Genomic DNA, 18841 nt, shown 5'->3' with positions numbered 1-18841 from the left:
TAGAGTTGTAAAATGCTGATCCACGGTGGTTTAGTTGGGTGTTAACGTTGGTCAACTAGGTTTAATCCGATTTAAAATGAAACAAAAAAAAAAAAACAAAAAAGTCGAATAAAAATTTGCGCGACACGCGTGGTTGGATTACGTTCGTGGGTATTATAATAACGCGAAAAGAAAAAAAACAAAAAGAGAAAAAAATAATCAAATGAAAATAAAAAAAAGGAAGTTTCATAGTAATAGATAGTTGCAAGCAAGGCAAATTGTACGATATCGTCGGAAATTGATTACCAACCACTAACGTTATTTTATAATAATCAATATCTATCTGACTGAGGGGTAATGATGGTGGTGGTGGTGGTGGTGGTGGTGGTGGTGGTGGTGATGGTGTATATTCCTTGATCGATCCTCTCGAAGCTTAAACGCAGGCAAATCGTTTTAAGACGACGCCGATGGGAGGACTCAATTAATTAAACCGTTCAGCCCCCTCCCCTTCCCTCCCCCCCGCCACTCCACCCCTCCCCTTCATCGAAAGTCCAACCCTAGGGCAACATAGTAGCCAGGGTGCTTTTAACCCGGTGACGTGACGTGACGTGACGTGACTACTACTCGTCCCTTTTAACAACGTTCGGATTTACGATCGACGTTGCTTAATTTGTTTATACTTCCCATTTTCTCTTGCAACCCCCCCTCCCCTCCCCCGTTCGTTCGTTCGTTCTTCCCTTCCCTATCCAATCCTATATTTTAGTCTCTTGGTAGATTGTGTGTTGTTGCGTGCAAAAGAGCAACTCATTTGACTCCACTCCCCCGGTTACCGACTGCCACTTGGCATCCGGAATTCTCATAAAAAAAAAAAAAGGGCCGGAAGGAGTGCTCGAGATGTTCCATCTTCTTGTCTACTTCTTTTTTTCTTTTTTTTTCAACGTTCTCGAGATGATGATAGCGAGCTCGCAATTGAGAAGTAATTATGCTAGAAAAGTAACTAATCGTTTAGGTACTACTCACCCCCGCTTTTTTTTTTTTTCTTTTTTTTTTTTTTTAAACCTCAAGAGACCGAGTTTATTTCTTACTAAGCGTTCAAATACTTATTTATTATTATTATTTGTTTATTATTGGATCGAATCAAAAGTTCCAAAATTAATTCGAAATAATTATTTGACATAAAACAATCAATATTATGGAATTTCAATGTTAAATTTTTAACGCGTGATACGAATTTTTGTGTTTCATTTTATAACATATATTCATATTTTTATATGATTTTTATATTTAAAATGTAAAGAGATAGAAAGATAATGTAAATACGGCGGGAAGAAAAAGAAACGACGAAATAAAAAATTCGAAAATGCGTTGAAAAAAAAAACAGAAAAAGAACAAAACAAAACACGTGTGCGTGTATGCAATTGAAATTTCACGCTGGTAAATAAACGTATCGCGTGTGTCTCGTCGAGCGTTTAAACGAAATTGTTACGTTCAAAGCAGCAGCGTCATCCGAAAATCTGTAAAATCTATCAACGTGATATCTATCCACCTACCTACCTAACTACCTAACTACCTACCTACCTATCACGACATTCAATTCTGATCGGGGATGTATTTTGATGGCGTATAATTTAACAGACGATTCGTTATTAACGATACGCTTCATATATTATTCGTAATATTGTTGAATATTCGTAGAATATATTCGGATGAGTCGATTGTACGAGAAAAATTATCTCAACGAATTTAAATGAGAAACAAAGAGAGAGAGAGAGAGAGAGAGAGAGAGAGAGAGAGAGAGAGAGATAGTGAAAGACCCTATATCATGTTAAATTCGTATGAAACTAAAAGCAAAGAGCTTAGGTGGTCACATCGTGTCGGATAGGATTATCACAAGAATAAGAGAGAAAGACAGAGAGAGTATGTGTGTGTGTGTGTGTGTGTATGTGTTATCAGTGAGTCCTGTGGTAAACCGGTAAGAGATAACCTCCCAATCAGTTTGAACAGTTGATCATAGGAAACTTTGCCATTAACTGTATAGGTTTATATACATGTGTATATGTCTGTGTATTTGTATGCCTATAGGAGAATGCATACGTACACATGTAAATGCAATCTACGTTTCACCGACGATTAAAGGAGTGTTAGATAGGAATTATCATTACAGTTAGAAACTCGCATATTGAAACGTATCCTAACCGATAACTATTGCGCGAGGAATAAACTGTATGCGAGTCAGATCCGTTTAAACGAATATGACACTGCCTTTCGAGATTTGAATGTACCTTTCCTAAATCGGAGCTTAGCCAAATGGGAGATGGAATGGTGGGTGGGGAGGGGGGGGGGAATAGGACGTTTGTTCTAACGATAACTGTGCTGTTACGAGATATCTTCCTTTAATAAATAGCCCGTATGCTTTAAATTGTAACAATTGTTACAAAAACGGGGATGGGGGTGGGGTTTCATTATATTTTTGTTAATAAGGAATATCTCTCAATTTATTTGAATCTCTCGTTTATAGATTTCGTACAGGAGGATAATCTCGTATTTTAATAGGAAACATTCTGTTATCTCCGGGAAAAATAAATATAATATGATTGTTATACGAATTGATTGATAATTGCAGAAACGATTAACAATCGTATATAATGTATATTTCTGGTCAAATGAAATGATTATAATTTTTGTTGAACAATTCGATTGATTACTTTCTTTTTTTTTTGGACTAATTTATATTGTAAACATCGAGAGAGATCACGCCCGCTATATTTTTCTTATATTAACTTTTTTTTATTTGTATATAAAATTAATTATATACTAATATGAGAAAACATTTTATTTTATTTCAAATATAATTCTTATCCATACACATATAATTTCTTTGATAAAAAGATAAATAATCTAGAACACGCGATAGGGGAGTGGGCAGGAGGGGTGGGAGGAAGGGATCGTGTACAATATGTAAATAAAAGTTGAAGGATCTCTAATAGATTGCACGTTTTCTTAACGATAGTTAAACTATTCCTTTGGGTAATATCTCAAATTAGATATCTAAAAATAGTATTCTGATTTTTGGACTATATCAAATATGTTGCGAGAGTAAGAAAGTGTGTATGGGGGTGGGATTTGTTGGTTTTCCTATGGATACCTTACTGAAGATTGTCTTAATTACAACTAATTAGAGAAAGAAAGAAAGAAAGAAAGAAAAAGAGAAAGAGAGAGAGAGAGAGAGATGCTGATGATGTATTATGTAATACGAATGACGTGTACGTAACTATTACCCATTAACTTTGAACGACACGAACCCCCGTGTGCCTGCTTGCAACGAGAAACTTCGTTTGTGTTTGGAACGTGAAAATCATCTTTCTCTCTCTCTCTCTCACTTGGTGTATATATATATATATGTGTGTGTATGTGTGTGTTTGTTTCTGTACGTGACTCTCGTGATCGTGTTATCTAATTAGATATCTCTGAGCATAGATGCGTAACAAATTACCCATAGCTTGCTGAATCGGCAACATAAACGGAAGCACACAAAGCTATCACGCGTTATTACACCTACGCATTAGGGCTTTTAATGATCGTTTAATTATTATACGAATGAACGACTTGCGAAAGGAATTTGCGTCATCGTTATCGTTTTACTGATGGAAGATTAATACGAAGGTGAGAAAATACTTGAGATCAGGCAAATAATTGAACTGGAAAAACGTTTGGAAGAGTTTTTGTCTTTTTCTTTTTCTATTTTGTTGTTGTTGTTGTTGTTGTTTTCCTTTGCGAACCATCATTCTCTTATGACACATTAATTCTATGTTATCGTAGACTTTTTTCCTCCGTATATTTTTCAAATATACGAAATTTTATCGGGAAAAGTAGAACAAAAAAAGAAGAAATTACGGGTCTCGTTTGATAACATTTCTAACGCGTATTATAACGATTACGCAAAATGCATCACGTTTTCCGTAAAAGTTCGAATATAGGAATTCTCGGTTCTACATATATACATATATATATATATATGATGAGAACAGAGTCATACATTTTTCTACACTTTAACAAAGTACTTGGGTGTAACTTGAAATCTTCGTAAGAAAGTTCGAAGGAAAGGAAGTGCAATTAAGACGTGTTCGGTTAACATGAGTAAAAAACAAAAAAACCATCTAAGGGGTATCTAGTATACGTTTATATATGTATATATATATATATATATAGATATATATGTTTGTATGTGTTTATAAGTGTCCGTGGTTTTTAACTAGTAATGGACAGAAATGCATCTTCTTTTTCTTTTTCTTCTTAGTTCTTTTTCTCACACTTCATGAGTAATTTTATCTTCTTCGTTCGTATAGTAACACGATTTATCTTACTTAATAGTATATGAACGTGAAAAACTCTCGGTTTCGATTTTCCACGTAGAAAATCATCTTTCGTTATAATTCGAAAACTCCACCACCCCCCCCCTTTTTGTTTTTATTCCCATCGAACAAAGAACGAAAACCTTCTTTCTTTCTTTCTTTCTTTCTTTTCTTTTCTTTTTCCTCCCATTTTTCCCATGATTTTATTAATGACTCTCGCGAAATTTTTTAATCGTGAGAAGTTTCATCCTCGTCGAAATAATTCTACGAATGTTTGTAGATTATTATGGGGATGATTACAAAACCCGTATATAGAGCTTATGTCGTTGATTTTCTATCACTTTTTTTTTTTTTATTAGAACAAGAATTAAATATATTATGAGTTCTTTTGTTTGTTTTTTTTTTTTATCCTGCTCACGTTTTCTTTTATTTTCCGTCTTCTTTTATTCAACAACCAAGCAACCAAGCAACCAAGCAACCAGCCCAATCAGCCAGCTTACGTGGAAAAGTAATTTACGGATTTTAGATTTATAGCCTTGGAAAAAGGGCTTCGTCGTAACTGTATTGTAATATATATATATATATATTATTATAATAATATATATAATATATATATATATATATATATATATATATATATGTTTTATATTTTATATAAGATACACAGGAGTACGTCGTTATATTTTAACAATATTTGTATGCCAAGGTGGCGAAGAGAAGTCAACTCGATAGTTGTGGAAAAATATATATATATATAATAAATAAACGAAAAATATATATTGTATCTTCGAAAGATAATATAAAAATATCTGATATTTTATACGAGTATACATAATCTATTCGTTTGTGAACTAATAATAAATTAAACAAAATTATTGAGAGAAAGGGAAAAAGGGGTGGATGAGGAGGGGGGAGGGGGAGGAATGGAAGCATGCTGAGAAATTGGTACAGTAAACGCGTGTATCTTCGAGAGACAAGTCATTTGGGATATATATATATATATATATAGGTATTTAGTCTCGGAAGCGTGGACACAGTTAACGTTGTAACATTGTATCGAGTTTTCATTGCAAATATTGGTTTTGAGGTTATTCGTGGGTAGGAGATAGTTTACGGTAGAGTTGTAAAATGCTGATCCACGGTGGTTTAGTTGGGTGTTAACGTTGGTCAACTAGGTTTAATCCGATTTAAAATGAAAMAAAAAAAAAAAAACAAAAAAGTCGAATAAAAATTTGCGCGACACGCGTGGTTGGATTACGTTCGTGGGTATTATAATAACGCGAAAAGAAAAAAAACAAAAAGAGAAAAAAATAATCAAATGAAAATAAAAAAAAGGAAGTTTCATAGTAATAGATAGTTGCAAGCAAGGCAAATTGTACGATATCGTCGGAAATTGATTACCAACCACTAACGTTATTTTATAATAATCAATATCTATCTGACTGAGGGGTAATGATGGTGGTGGTGGTGGTGGTGGTGGTGGTGGTGGTGGTGATGGTGTATATTCCTTGATCGATCCTCTCGAAGCTTAAACGCAGGCAAATCGTTTTAAGACGACGCCGATGGGAGGACTCAATTAATTAAACCGTTCAGCCCCCTCCCCTTCCCTCCCCCCCGCCACTCCACCCCTCCCCTTCATCGAAAGTCCAACCCTAGGGCAACATAGTAGCCAGGGTGCTTTTAACCCGGTGACGTGACGTGACGTGACGTGACTACTACTCGTCCCTTTTAACAACGTTCGGATTTACGATCGACGTTGCTTAATTTGTTTATACTTCCCATTTTCTCTTGCAACCCCCCCTCCCCTCCCCCGTTCGTTCGTTCGTTCTTCCCTTCCCTATCCAATCCTATATTTTAGTCTCTTGGTAGATTGTGTGTTGTTGCGTGCAAAAGAGCAACTCATTTGACTCCACTCCCCCGGTTACCGACTGCCACTTGGCATCCGGAATTCTCATAAAAAAAAAAAAAGGGCCGGAAGGAGTGCTCGAGATGTTCCATCTTCTTGTCTACTTCTTTTTTTCTTTTTTTTTCAACGTTCTCGAGATGATGATNTTTTTTTTTCACGCCCACGCGAACAAATATCGACAGACGAACGAGTGATTTAAACAGAATAAAAAAAAAAAAAAAAAAGAAGGAAACAAATCTCATAACTCGTTGACAACGGTGACGGTTGTCGTAGATTGTACGAGGAGAGTAAATCCACGCATTAGAATCGAAGATGCATCGGAGAAGAAAAAGGGGGTAGAAAGTAAATAAAACGTGGTTGAAACGTGGTTGGAACGTGGCTGAACGATACGTCATTTCTATTTTTCTTGTGTTTTTTTTTTTTTTCTTTTCCAATCATCTAGAGATATTCTTTACGAGAGTGTATGCGAAAAAGAGTATGTAAGAGAGAGAATAAGAGATAGAGAGAGAGAGAGAGAAAATATTTGAGCTGTTGCGAATGATTTCTTTTTTTTTTTTTCCTTTCTTTTCCCTTCTTTTCTTTTTTCTTTTTTCTTCCCCCAAGAACGAATAGACGAGAGAGTAACAATAACTCGTGTAGCTCGAGGCACAGATATGAGAGAGAGTGTGAGAGTGAGAGAGAGAGAGAGAGAGAGAGTTTTACCAGTTCCAACTGTAGATCTGCTATTGAAATCTTTGGAATAATCATCTAGTAACGTGACTTAACGACTGACGCAAGTTCGGTGATACTTTTCTCTACCATCATCTTTTTTTTTTCTTCTACTTTCTTTCTTACTATTATGTCTCGTCATTCTCTCTTTCTTTATTTTTCTGTCTGTCAAAGAATTTTCTTTTTTTTTTTTTTTAGAGAGTCATAGAGAAATGGGGAAACGAACGATCCGATCCCACGTGGTGATATGATATGATATGCGATAAGAAATGAGAGTTAACCACTCAATCATAGTCCATCAGTTACGGAAGTTTGTTCCAGTCCCTTTCGTCCATGTTCAAACCATTTCCCTTTTTCGTTCGGAACATTTCTCAAATGTTTTACGTATAGATTTTCCCGTATTATATCTTTTCTTTTGTCTAGAGAAAAAGAGAGAGTGTTTATAAGTGTGTGTGCGTGTGTGTGTGTGTGTGTTTTGTTATATGGTCGGTAATGATAAAGATAAACTTTTTTGGATTATTTTTGACATTTTTTTTTCACAATGTTACGTGTTTCATAGGTTTTCAAGAATAATCAGAATATAAATATGAACGTTTGTATTATTGTTAGAATTTAATAAATTATTTCGAAAGATTTTTATTGTATTATCATCTATATGGATATTTACTTCTTTTTTTTAGTTATTAAATTCGTTGACTATAATCGAAAACATTTTGAAGTAGATTTTGGAAGGATGTAGAACTGTTGGGAAATCGGAAGTGTCTCTTGTGGATTTTTTTTTTGGAAAAAAGGGAAACTCTGAGAAGGGAGTATGGGGAATGTTTGTTTAGGGATTTTGTAAGGAGCTTTGGAAAAAAAGGGTCTGTAAGAAATACGAAAGTTTTGGCAATGATAAGAGGGATTTTTTTTCTGGCGTGGTGGTTATATTAAAGATGAACAATCTTATCTTTAATGTGTGCAATTATTGCAATAATAATAATAATAATAATAATAATAACAATTATTATTACAAAAGATAATATAATGATAATCAAAGTAGAAGGTAGGTTGATAATAATCGTAATAATGATTGATGATCACAAATTGAAAAAATTAAGATAAGGTAGAAACTTGAAGGAAATATTAAATAAATAAATTAATTAATATTTATTAATACAATAATAATAATAATAAACCCCCGTGAGGGGGCGGGTAAGAATACTCCCTCAGTAATCCCTGCTTGTCGTAAGAGCCGACTAAAAGGGAAACCACCAATAAGTATAACCATCTACCATCTAATAAATAAAAATGAGTTTCACAAGTAAAAAAATATGAATAATAATAATAATAATAATAATAGAAGTAAAAACCAAAAAACCTATAATAATAATCATAGTAATGATTGATAGAAAAATAGTAGAGGGATGGTAACGTGGAGAGTGGAACGAAACACTTGAATGAATTTCATAATATTCGATCTTCATCAATCATTGCAATTTGAAAATGAAGTACACACACACACACACACACACACATTCTCTCTCTCTCTCTCTCTTCCATATATGATTTCATTTTTCTTTAACATTCGTTGAGAGAATTTTAACAGATTTCTAAATTGGACAGCAACATATTTTTTTTTCGTTCGATCAGGTACGTACCTTATTCGTGTCTGTTTCTGTCCTTTATTTTTCTTTTTTCTTTCTCTTTTTTATTTGATCAGAGACAGCAATTTTGTCGTGCAATTCGTACGGTGTCCCACAGAGTTTCGGATCACCGGAACTCGGTGATGCGTAATAAAATGACATTCGTTTTTCTGCATTCATCGAAGTGGGATATCGTGTAACGAAGTTTTTCTATCTCTCTCTCTCTCTCTCTATCTATCTATCTATCTCTCTTTACGAACCACACCAGAGTTTGGCAATTTGTGTTTATGTGTGTGTGTGTGTGTGTGTGTGTGTGTGTGTCACCAATATTATAAAGTAGATACACCAGCTTGGATCGATAACTTTCCGATAGATAAACTAACGAACTTGTGGTTATTAGATGGTTACTTATTTTCTATGAGGGATAGGGGAAGGGGAAACTAATGTCTCTATTATTATTTTTATAACCTTTTTTTACCATAATACGATAAACCAACTAACGTACGAACTTTTGCGGTTGTTATCGATAATTTATTTTCTACGATGAGATTAAAAAGATATTTTTTTTGTGAAAATTGTAATTATTCGTAATATAAACGTGTTTTTTTTTTTTTCTCTTTAATTAAGAATATTTTAATAACAATTTTCGCGTAGGAAAAATTAATCTTAGAATAAACGTATCATCTTACTCTACTTATTTATCTGTAATACGAAAAAAAGAAAATAATTCATTTCTCGATTGTGATTATACAGTTTATCACTAATATATTAACACAAAGTATACAAAAAGTATAATCACCGTACTACAATATTAATTATACATTCAGTATGATTAAAGTAATGGTATGTTGTTGTTGTTGTTTAAATGCATTTGTCTTTCTTCGTAAAGGATAAGTTTTCTAAGAGGGAAAACTTACGACTTGTAAAAGTTAGCAAAACAAATCTGCTTAGATGTGTGTACTACTAGTCGAGAGAAACGCACATACATATATTTTCTCTTTAAAATAGGACACTCGGTAGATGGTTACGAACGGTGCTGACGACGGACCAATGGTGTGTACGTTCGTATCAGTATGGCAGATGGTGTCATGAATAGGAATTTCTTTAGACTTGTACGTGTAGATTTCTACAGAGAGATATACATGCATGCACCATACATACGTATTCGTATATACATATTTAGAGACTATTTGTAATATATATGCAAAGTTATATACATATATATATATATATATATATATATATATGACGCGGTGTGCACATACCAGAAATATGAACGTAGAAATATGTAGTACAGAAACGAAATATTACGAGAGACATATCTCCTGAGAAGAGTCCGAGAAAACGAGAAGAAGAACAACAACAAAAAAGTTCAGCCTACTATCACAATACAATAGTAATTTTTTACGTAAAAATGTTTCATTCCACTCGAACATAACGTACCGTTAATAACGTGTTTTCTCAAGGTCTATCACTATTAAATATATATACTTCATGCGAGAAATAATAATTATTTCTTTTTTAAACGTCTATATATAACAATTTTATTATTTCTTTGTTTGTTAATAATACGGAGAAAGAATACGAGGTTCATTGTTTTAAAGATGGATTAAGAAAAGAAAATAAAAGAAAAGAAAAGGAAATAAGAAAAATAATATATCGAGATAGGTGAATCGTATTTCTCTTGCCGAAGGATACGAGAATGCGTGTGTATTATTTGTTATATATATATATATATACGCATATATTTGTTCACTTGTTTACATTGAAAGTTTTCTACGACCGATTGGAAACTCTTCGAATTATTGATTTTTTTATATATATATATATAGTAGGTATGTATTTTTTTTTTATATCATCGGAAATCGCTGACTGAGCGAAGTGAGTCGGCGAAATAAGAGAGATAAAAACGTGCGTCGTCTATTCGAAATAGAATTTTCCTTGCAAATCCCTTGCTTAAATGCGTTACTGCATTCTATCATTCCATGTAACACGGTTAATTCGTTTCATCTTCTCTATCGAAATCTGAAAATAGTTCCAATCAAGTCAAATGTAATTTATGTTATATATATATATATATATATATATATATATATATGTGTGTGTGTGTGTGTAACTCGTACGAGTGTATTGAGTCTGTATTTAAGTAAATGAAAATTACGTTATTGGTTGTCGCAACTTTTTCATCGTCATTTCAAACTATCGTTTTATAAAATGATCGAAGAACTTGTGGTTAAAACAATTGTAAAATATCATTTTTTTCTCTCTCTCTCTCTCTCTCTCTCTCTCTTTACATTTATCTCTTTTATTTTATTAATTTGTCGAATTTGTTGTTAATGAATCGGCAAGATATTATTTTTCAGGATTTCGATAACTCGTTTGGCGCGTGTCACTCGCATTTTTTTTTTTTTTTTAAATAAATGTGCTCAGCTTGTCCAACGCACGTGGCATCGATTTTTTGCTTCGTTTAAGAAGAAAAAGCATTGAAAAGAGAGAGAGAGAAAGAGAGAGAAATGAGAGAGAAGGAAAAAGATTATCTGACTTTACGTTTCTATATGCGTTTGAGTCTAATAGGATAAAGAGTAGTCGCATGACTTTGATACTAGATAAATCGATTTATCTTAAAGAGAACGAAGACATCGAATCCAAAGTAAATCGAAGAGAAATCGAAGAGAAATCGTTAAACGTGAGAGAAAACTTTCAACTAACTTGACATATCGAAATCGACATTTTTCCTCCTTCGTTTACGTCTTTACTTACTTCCTTCCTTCCTTCCTTCCTTTCATTCATTTCTCATTTCTTTTTGTTTCTTTTCATCTTATTTTACTTTTTATTTTTATTTTTCTTCACACAGAATCACTTTCGATCCACTTAATTGCAATAATTACTTTTGATAAGACGAGTACTACCGTTGATGTATTATATATAAAGGAGTTTCCAACAAAACTTCTCTCGTAACAAGTTTTAATAAACTTCCCGTAGTTAATCCCAACGAGAGAAAGAGAAAGAGAGAGAGAGAGAGCCCCTCTCGCCCAATGAAATAAATTTTCGAATGGATCTTCAAACGTACCCACGCGTAAATTAAAATCACATTTTAAAATCCCTTTTTTCGCGCGTTAATAAATGGCCTTTTTTTTACGCGATCAGTTTACAAATTTTCTCTCCTGCCTATTTCAATGAATAAAAAATACAAAATAAATAAAAGAAAAGTCAATTACCAAATGTATATTTCAAATACAATCAAAACTATATATATATATATATATATCGACGAGTGGTGTTATTAACGAATGAAAAAAAAATAAAGAATAAAAGAAATAAAAAGTACTCTGCTGCACGTGGGTAATTTCAATTGTCCGTTTTTACCCATAATTTCCTTCTCACCCACCACCACCACCACCATCAATACTGCGATCATTATCCACAGTTGTGGATGATTATTATAATTAAAATTTATTCAAAATTGGATGACGCGCGATGATAAATGAAAATATGAGATGGATAGATCGAATGTACTTGGAATATAATGTCGTTCTTGAGAGAATCATGTGAATTGAAAATCAAATAACTGTCGGTAACAACGTCGGTCTCTCTCTTTCTCTCTCTCTCTCTTTTTCTCTCTTTCTCTCAAATGCATTTTCAACAATATATACATCTATATATTCGTTTTATGTATTCGACGTGCGATACGGCCGATTTCAAATGACGTTTCGATTTTACTCTGCCGATCGAATTACGAATATATACCACCCTATACTGGCCAACGATATCCCTTCCTCACACCCCTTACACACCCAGCACCCTCGCACACACACCCTGCACACACCCCGCATTCCGCATATATCGCACCCCAAACCCTCGCGTTATTGACTTTGCGTTTTGCATACGTAAATACGGAAAAAGTATGGGTGTATCAATTACGTGAAACGCCGATAGAAATACGATCCACTTATTTGCTGCATAACGCAAACCCCTTATTCTTTTCTTTTTTTTTTTTCTCATTGCGTTCACTTTTCTTACCATAAATCCGAGTAACACGCGACTTACTTTACTTTTCTCATTTTATTTTACTTTTATTTAACTTTTATTTTATTTTACTTTTACTTTTACTTTTACTGGTAAGTTTTTGAATAAAAGAAAATATATCTTAATATATTTGTTTTCATTTTGTTGTTGTTAATGTAGTATTGTTAGGTGTGTATGTTTGTGAATAATCAAAAATGTAATCTTTTATTAATTGAAATTAAATTTGTTAATTGTTTGTGAGGCCGCATATATTACCGCTATGTTTTTCTTTTTTTAAAAAAGATAATTACTCGATATTGTATGACGTAAATGAGAGTCCGTGTGATGTTAAAAAATTATTTCAAGTAAAAAAGAAAAGAATGATGAGTATATACGCGACATTAAAAGTAAACAGATTAAAATCGGTCAAAATGATCGGTTAAAGTGATACGAATCTTCGTTCCTTGTTTTTGTATAAAAATGTTTCAAATCGTATATACGCGTACTCTCTCTTAAAGAAAAAAATAATATTTTTATATCGAATTTGCATTGGACAGAAAAACAAAAAAACAGAACAAACCAATTGGTTTATTTTTTTTCCCCCCTTTAGTCGACCAATCGACAAATCTCATTTTTATACTCTGATATTCAATTAAATCAAATTAATAATAAAAAAATAAAGAAGATCGAGATCACATTAGGGAAGGTTTACAATTCCGGCTGAAATAGCTTTTATTATCTCGTTTGTTTTTTCTTTTTTTTTTTTTCTTTAACCACAATATTATTTTTCAAACGATTAATAGGAATTTAAAAAAGCGAATTCTTTTTTTTTTTTTTTTTCAATCAATCTCCATAGTAATTTTTATCCCCTATATCGTGTTAGGCTCAAAACTTTTCAACCCTCTTCAAGTTAAGCTCACAATTGTACGATCGTAAAGTTTGTTAAAAAAAAAAAACAATCGGTGTCTTTCGGTGGTTCCGATTTAGCCCTTTCTGAGAGTTATTTGTTATCGAAGGTGGGAGAAAAGAAAAAAAAACATACGTCGGAACGAGAGAGAGAGAGAGAGAAAGAGAGAGAGAGAGAGAGTTGGTCTCGTTTATCGATCAACCTTCCTTGCCCTTACCCCCTAATACCACCACTTCACCCTCCACCCCACCCTTCGTTCTCTCTCTCTCTCTCTCTCTCTCTCTCTCTTTCTTTCTCTCTCTCTCTCTCTCTCTCTCTCTGCTTTTCTGGTTTCGGAACGTCCGAATTAGATGTAACTTCGGACGAATTCAGAAAACGATCGTCTCTAACTCGTTTCACGTACTATGTTTTCCGACGTTACGCGATTGATCGATGTTACCCATCAGGACGCAAGAGCTTCGATAAGAAAAAGAATGAAGAAGAAGAAGAAGAAGAAAGAAAAAGAATGAAGAAAAAGAATGAAGAAAAAAGATAGAAGAAGATCTTTCAGATTTCTTTTTTCGGCACACACATACATAGACACAGAAAGACACGTCCGTTTGATATCCTCGAAATATATATCGAGGATAGAAGAAAATGAAATGGAATAAATCATTCGCGTGCACAACGCGAATGAAAATAATAATTAATTGTAGAATAAGATTCGACTAATTGGAATAGAATTTTTTTTTTTTTTGTGGAGGAAAATATCCGTATATAAAATAAAATAAAAGAAAAGAAGTTTTTGAGATTAGTAAAAGAAATATTCGTTAAATAAGATTAGATGAGAATTGATCCGAGTATTAAAATCATGTTCTCAATATTATAAAGATACATCGAAATTGTATATTAATTTATTTTTAACATGAAATGATCATCTGTGATCGATCGTAGAAGTTGGAATACGTAAAAAAAAAAAAATGGAATTAATCGAACAACAGCATTATTATTACGTGCTGTTATTTGTCGTGAACACTATCATTCGGTTCTATAATATCGTTTATCCTGTCTGTCTCTCTGCATGGTATTGTATCGTATCGATATTGTAAATCGATAAGACTCGCGTTAATGACACGCATGAGTGAACAAACGAGTGACCTGCACTTCCATCTGCATAATATGCATTCACTTACACGAACGAGAGAACATTTGGATGAGTAGTTAGAGACACGTGGACGAACAATCTGTGTGAGAATTAGTGAGAGAAAGAGAGAGAGAGAGAGAGAGAGAGAGAGACAAGAATAATCAAGGATGTAAGGTAAATTAGGTAAATTGATGACCAGGAAGAGCTTATGGTTAAAGATCCAACATTTATTCGTCTCGTTAAAAATCAATTACGAATAATATAAAGAAATATACATACCGATATTAAAGAATATCGATAGAAATAAAATTGTGTTGTTATACGGTTGGTTCAGGGACTGGGTGGGGGGGGGGGCGGAGGAGAATTATCATTCAAAAAAAGAACAAAAATTTGTACGGGGAGAAAAAAAGATAAAGAAGAAGAAGAAGAAGAAGAAGAAGAAGAAGAAGTGGAAATTCCAACTGGAAATCGTGTACGCCGTTAGCATGTAGGGAAAAGTGGAAACGGCTTTAGCCGATTCTAAGTGTGGGAGGATCGCAGAGTTTTTTTCGAGTGTAGTGTGTGGTACTGTTAGTCAGAGTATAGTAGGAAGAGAAAGAGAGAGGTGGGGTGGAAGAGGGAAGGGGTTGTGGAAGGGAAGGGAAGGTAAAGGAAAGGTAAGGGGGTATAGTAGTATAAAGAGGGAGGGATGAGGGTGGGGGGTGGTGCGCGCGCGGGAAGAAACGTAGAACGGGTGGATAGGGTGGGTGGTTGGTGGTGGCAGAGACTAGGTGGTTGGTGGTGTAGTCGGTGGGGTGGGCAGGGGGACTAGGAGAAGGGACGAAGTAGGCACGAAGGTGGGATAGAAATTGTGGAATAGTAGGGGTAGGCGGTATGGTTCTGGGGGTTGGAAAGCAGCTGAGAACAGTGCGAGTAGGTCACACCGTCGACCACAGTGGCAGTCTGCGTTTGGCAAACGGCTCGACTGTCCATCGATAACAGTCAGCAACTATTTCTATTTCTCTCTCTCTCTCTACTCTCTCTCTCTACTCTCTCTTTCTCTTTCTCTTTTTCTTTTTCTTTTTTTTTTTTTCCATTCGTTTGTCCTATTCCTAAAAGAAGAATCATTCGAAAATTGTCTTTTTTCTTTTTACGCGTCTCCATCTGTCGTTTGTCTCCCCTATCTATTCTTATCTCCCCGTTACTTTCTATCTTCCTTACTTTTTATATTATCTTTGGTTAGAATTTTGTTTAGTAAAAATATTGTTCGGGAATATATATTCTTCCTCTTCTATTCTCTCGTATTACGTTATACCACAATCTTGAACGTGTGTAATCCTTTTTTCTTTTTATCTTTCCAAATCTTTTCTTCTTCTTATTCTTCTTCTTCTTGTCTTAAACTTACAAATGATTTCTATCCTTTTATCATTCGTTCAGCAACGAGGAAAACGAACACGACGACGATCACGAAAACGACGAAAACCCTTATTCCTCGTTTTTGGAACGTACTCCCGAGTACGCCTTCTCCCCCTTCCCTAACCCCCACCCCCCTGTCGAAGAAAATCAAGGACGCTTTTGTCGTCCAGTTCTCTGTACTTTTTTTTCTTTTTTTTTTTCTTTTCTTTTACCACCCGTTACTATTCTTTTTCCTCAACCAGCTATCCTTCTAACATATACCAACTTCCGACCCTTTTTTTCATTCTTCTTTATATTCTCTCTCTCTCTCTCTCTATCTCACATTCTCTGTGTGTCCCTTTTTCGGCAGAGAGTATTTTTGAATCACAAACGCGTTCAACTCGCGTAAGTCAAAAGAAAATAGTAGTACTTAGGAGAAGAAGGGAATGGGGGAAAGGGGAGGAGACGAGAACAGTGGTCGTCTAAAACGTTTGTTCGATTCACTCTTTTCTCTCTCGTTGATCTTCCTTAATATAAAAAGAAAAGAAAAAATAAAGAGAGAGAGAGAGAGAAGAGAGAGAAAAGATAAATAGGATCAAATATATATATATATAAAAATATATATTTCATTTTCTTTGTATACTCGTTGAAAAAATTAAGATTAAAATAGAATTCGGAGATATAGAATGAAAGATATACGTAGTCGGAAATTGTGATTGAGATTTAAGAAAGAGAGAGAAAGAAAGATAAAGAGAGAGAGAGAGAGAGAGAGAGAAATTGTCGCGTATAAATCGAGAGAGAAAAAAGAAAAAAATAATACGGATTAAATAATAAGACAGAAAAATTTGGCACGACGCGCGTTATTAATATATTCCAGTGAATTATTCGATCGTTACCACCGGTCTATCGACGAATTCCCGCCCAGGGATGACAAGAAGGAACAAAAGGATTCAGTTTTTCTCTGGCAGGCTCGTTTGAAAACAACAAGAAGAAAAAATACAAAAAAAAAAAAAACACACACACATATTATTATATACGTATTATAAAAGATAATTCTAAAAAAGATATATAAAAAAAAAAAAAAAAAAAAATAGAGAAATATTATAGGAGAACACCAACGCACCCGTTGGCGGGGCTTTTTCCTTACGAACTTTTCTCTTCGTGAATCTCGAGAAAAAGAGACAAGAGAGAGCGAGAAAGAGTGAGTGCGAGTAAGAGAGAGAGTGAGAGTGAGAGGGGGGATACGTTATTTACTGTTGATTTTCTTCCCCCTTCTACTTCTACTTCTTCTATTACTACTACTACTACTACTACTACTACAAAAATGTTATATTAGTTCTTCTACTGCTGTGGGACACTTGTATGTACTGAACAGAAAAAAAAAATAAGAGAGAGAGGAAAGATAGTGAAAGTGGTTGTTTTTGTTAGTTGAAGCATCGTTCCTCTCTCTTCTCGTACATTTCGAGAATTCATGCTACCCAGTAACAATTGGTGTGTCACCTAGTAGTCACGTGTGTATACTTCGTTTCTTTCTCCTCCGTTATTATACTTCTGCTGTTACATTTTTCTTTTTATTAATCTTTTAACATTTGTGAGAACATTGAAAAGAGTGAGAGAGAGAGAGAGAGAAAGAGAACCGTGTTTTAATAGAAGAATATAATCAACGGAAGAAGCATAACACGAGATAATAATTAATATTGTTAATTTATTGTTATCGTTGAATCGTTGTTGATTAACGGGAGAAAAGAAACAAAAAAAAAAAAAAACAAACCAGGAGCTCAGGTATTTCAAATTGTGATACGCTTTTAAAGCGTATTCTTTTTTCGTTTGTTTTTTCGTCTATTAAGCATTGAGAATTAAACGGCAAGGAGGGGAAGGGGGAGAGAGAGAGAGAAAAAAAGAAAATATAATTAGATAAGAAATTAGCCGATGATTTTGATTCGATGATGGAATTACCTTGACTGATAATTTAAAAAAATCAAGAAAATAAAACAACGGGAAAGCCGATTATATATTAATACTTTTGTACGATAATCGAGTAAATCGTTAAACAGTTTATAAGAAGAAGAAGAAGAAGAAGGAAAAATAACAAAAAAAAAAAAAGTAAGAAATACGATTGTAAGGAAAAATTGATCGATGATCTAAAGGAAATCTTTGGACAAAATTGACGTCTCGTTGTCGAATTGTTTGATATCACAAATAGAGAAAGAAACTAACAAACAAACAAACAAACAAACGTACACGTAAGTGTAGATCGTCAAACTATTTTAGTCACTTACATTTAATCGTTTCTACAACTTACTCGGATGGATATCGAACGATAAGATCATCGAATGTTCGATACGCTGCTCTAAGAGGAATCTAAAAAGAAAAAGAAGAAAAAGAAAAAGAAGAAAAACCTTTCGGCTGGAATAAACGTTTATCCGAACGCGAATCCCGAATAAAGTCGGGAAAAATAAAATAAAAGGGAGAAAAAAAGGGGATGGATTACTAGATAGAATGGAGAGAAAGGGAATATCAAAGAATAAAAGTTAGTCATCTATCGAAAAGAAAATAAAACATCAAGAAAATTCGACAAACCCTTTTTTTCCTCCACTTCCTCCTTCTTCTCCTCCACCCCACCCAATCTCCACCGCCTTTGACAAGAATAAAACTCTCCTGATTAAATATATTCTTCAAAGAAATAATAATTATATTTACACGGAATATAATAACGAATAAATTCAATCTGATATTCGTTTAATTTAATTCGATAATATATCGAAGATAATATTTTATTCACGAGTAAGTGTGAGAGAACAACAGAGTACTCTACAAACAAAAAAAAAAGAATAAAAAGAAGCATATATAATTTATTTTACAACA

General features: G+C 33.8%; 1 protein-coding gene and 1 long non-coding RNA gene across 5 annotated transcripts in view; both read left to right on the top strand.

Moving 5' to 3' along the window:
* LOC106786760 (synaptotagmin-7) overlaps positions 1-18841 on the top strand; it is a 150874-nt gene that overhangs the window by 70145 nt on the left and 61888 nt on the right. The gene's annotated exons all lie outside the window — the stretch shown is intronic.
* LOC106786761 lies at positions 15388-18368 on the top strand. Its single transcript, XR_001381689.1, has 2 exons — positions 15388-15582; positions 16854-18368. It is a non-coding gene; the product is annotated as an uncharacterized LOC106786761 (long non-coding RNA).

The sequence above is a fragment of the Polistes canadensis genome, unplaced genomic scaffold (assembly GCF_001313835.1).
Source record: "Polistes canadensis isolate GaletaPanama2010 unplaced genomic scaffold, ASM131383v1 scaffold_81, whole genome shotgun sequence".
NCBI classification, from domain to species: Eukaryota; Metazoa; Arthropoda; class Insecta; order Hymenoptera; family Vespidae; genus Polistes; species Polistes canadensis.
This window is presented reverse-complemented; position numbering and strand designations above follow the sequence as displayed.